This window comes from Primulina huaijiensis, chromosome 6, assembly GCF_012295235.1.
Source record: "Primulina huaijiensis isolate GDHJ02 chromosome 6, ASM1229523v2, whole genome shotgun sequence".
NCBI classification, from domain to species: Eukaryota; Viridiplantae; Streptophyta; class Magnoliopsida; order Lamiales; family Gesneriaceae; genus Primulina; species Primulina huaijiensis.
In genome coordinates, this window is record NC_133311.1 from 2,616,747 (window position 1) to 2,620,177 (window position 3,431).

Here is a 3,431-nt window from a genome sequence, read left to right on the forward strand (position 1 = left end):
GCCCACCCATTACAAGGAGAAACTAATTGGGTCCAAATAAAATTATCCTTAAATAATACGTAAAGCCAAATAATTAATGATTTAAAACACTGGATTAAAGTAATCATGTCTATATGATCTATATATTACAGAAATTTAGATAATCTAGTTTTTCTCTTTTCGTAAATCCTTAAGACGGAAATAGAAAAATATCATGTACCTTTAATTGAATAAACACGATATTATAATATATATATTTTCTTTTGTGTAAAAACAGAATATTATTTTACTCCAACGACCCACTTTATGTTTCACAAAAGTAAATGGTCCATTGATCTACGAGACCATCAAATTATTGGGCTTCGTTGCTCTGCTTGTTTGAAGGCCTTTGAATAGCCAATTTTCAGTATTTCGAGTGACAAGAAATTGATATGGTATTTACATGGAAACAAGTACCGTCAAATATCTGTACAAGAGTTGGTCCTAAAACATAAAATTTAAAAAGAAATACACCGCATTAATTAGGACAATTGTTAATGACTGAATCCTTAGCATCCACGATTCCGCAAACTTGTTTCTGTCAAGGAAACGAGCAAAGAAATGTAACATACTACATCCATGCCAATATTGGTAGGGTGTCGGGTCGGGTCGTACAATAGTACTATTCGAAAACTGTATCTCGAACCCAATCAGAACCCGAACCCGAATCAACCTGATTTTGAATTTTTTTAAAATAAAATTCAAAAAAATACTAATAATAATATTTTGTAAATTTAAACACATAATAACAAAATCTCCCTCATATATATGATTTAAATTTGAAAGTCTAATCGTAGAAAAATAAAATATATTTACTAAATCAAATAAACAATGTTTAAAAAATAAAAAATATTCAAAATAAATATTAAATTATGAAAATTTATGATATAAATATACAATAAATATTTTTTGACATACAATATATAAAAATGTAGGCAATATTTATTAATTATATATTTTTTTAAAATTAAAATTTTCGGGTTACCCCAACCCAACCCAACCCGATCATTTTTTTCAGGTCAGCTATCGGGTCCAACCCGATCTGACCGAAACCTGAAAACCCCAAACCCAAACTTGATTTTTTTCGGATTGAACCGTGTCGGGTTGGTGGGTTGTATCTGATTTTAACATCCCTAAATATAGGTGAGAAATATGCCGGAAAAAGGCTGCAACTTGAGATTGTTAAATGGAGAAATTGAACACGATCATCATAGACACAATCATCTAGAAAATGAAAGTAAATTAACCAAAGAATATCAATAGAATTTCTAAATTCCATCATAAAAACAAGATATCAGCATGTAAGGATTAAATTCAATTAAAACATATCAGACAAGAAGTTTGACATTAAAAGTTTCATAGTTCAATAACCTGTGTGGAAACACGAGAGTAATAGAAGTTTACCAACAGCAAAACTTGCAGAACACAATTGAAACATTGTTTCACAAAGTTTTCAGTCATAATGAAACAATAGTGTGGGTCATCACCTGAATTCCCAAAAGCTTCTGTAATAGCCAGAGTTTCTATCCCACCTCCACAAAGCATGACAACTGGGGAGTTAACATGCCTGCATACATAGAACAAAAATAAAATTTTGTGAGTATCGTTTTTTCGCGCCAAGTTTAAAAATTTTAATTTCGACGTTCGAAACGTTTCTTGAGTGTCATATGAATTAAAATATCCATATGATGTTTAGAATTGTTTACTTTGACACATTTAACGCCTGGCTCCGACTATTCCGATTTTTAAAGTAAGTGTCATATTTGGATAAAATTGTAAAATATTATTAAAATACAGATTGTTTTTATATTAGAGTCAATAAAGCAAAGCCACAAGTTGCTTGCTGGGCACCTACTCTAATAAATTTCACTCAGGATATTGCAATGGTTAACCCCTAGCAGTTCATCTGAAGCTTGGCTTCCAGTTGTGATGCGGACCCTCTAAATGACTACAAGACTTGTCTGAAACCGCAAAGAAACTAAATTCTCACTTTCAGCAGGGCATCACTTCCAGTGATGTAACCGAAGTTCTGGAAAGGGGGAAGGCGGCATCAGAATACACCAAAGAATCATATAGAAAAATCAATAACTATTGTCATGTAAAACACTAACAACTATCTTCTCTACAGCCTCACATATCTTATCAACTTTTGCCTCAAATAGTCCTTTGATTCCAGTCAAATTCTTCACCTTCTTGGTGTGCATCATCAAGCCATTGCATGTATAGATTCCAGCATCCTGTAACTTTTTCACGTCTCCGGAGTTGATTCTATGAGCTATTACTGAACCAACATAAAAAATATTTCTTCAAAACGACAACCAGACATATATCTCGTAACGTTGTTGAAGAATACCCTTGCCCTCACAGATTCGTGTAGCTATTATATTGGAAGAATTTAAATTCAACGTGGATAAAAACAATTCCTCAGTATACTGTGGAAAAGTAAAACGAGACTTCCCGATCGTACTCTTTCACTATCTATAACCCATAGCTAATATACGGAAGCCGTGTATTGGTGCTTGATTTATTGATTTAGCTGAAAATTCTAGAGCATTTATCATCACATATCGCATGCATAATTAACCATGAGCTTAAAATCAAAAGATACAGTGACAAGGTCCAACCAATTTATTTCTATTGGAAATCTTAACTCGGTAGTTTCAGTTTATTAACCATATCAAGCAAACGCTAAATCCAATGAAAATTTGTGTTCCATACAAAATCAACACCAGCATTGAAAATCAACATAAAATTAATTAACCCAAAAACAAGATGTGAGAAAATCGTCCGCAATTGACAAACTGAAACAGGATGAATATATCTAAATGATATCAAACTCACAAAAAGTACCAAACAGAAGAAACTATTAGTCAGATAGAGAATCACTGTGAACCAAGCGGCTTCGGTAAGAAAATGTGACACATATCAGAAAAAGATTAAACGTATAGGAAATGGCGACGGCCATTGTCTACATATTTTGACAAAACTTGCGTACGCAACCTCAACTTTAGAAAATTGAGATGCGTACACGATTCTTCTTTTGACATTCAGTCTCCCGATTTTTCTCGTTGATGGTATGAGATGCCTATAAATAGAGATGATTGAGGTCCCTAAGCATACACCTCATAAGAAAAATTTACACCATCTATTGAGAGGGTGGAGTGCTTAGAAGTCATCAACCGAGAAGAAAATAAGAGAAATCAAAATTTTCAATGGCCGGAGGTAACACTCGATTTAAGCTTCCGCATATTGTTTTTTCATGTTCATGTATACGTAAAAAAACATGATTTTTTGAGAAAAATCTCTAACATTTGGTATCAGAGCCGTGATACCTTTGCCTTGAAAATATTGTTTTCATTTTCTGAAAATTGGATATCGGGAAACTTTTGCGTAAAAAACTTGAAGTTGAAAAT

General features: G+C 32.8%; 1 long non-coding RNA gene across 1 annotated transcript in view; it reads right to left on the reverse strand.

The window, feature by feature from the left end:
- Window positions 1–2,140: 2,140 nt before the first annotated feature.
- LOC140978905 (uncharacterized) overlaps window positions 2,141–3,431 on the reverse strand; it is a 10,303-nt gene continuing 9,012 nt past the window's right edge. Inside the window, exon 3 of the long non-coding RNA XR_012175659.1 lies at window positions 2,141–2,299. This is a non-coding gene — a long non-coding RNA (uncharacterized lncRNA). The remainder of the gene's footprint in view (window positions 2,300–3,431) is intronic.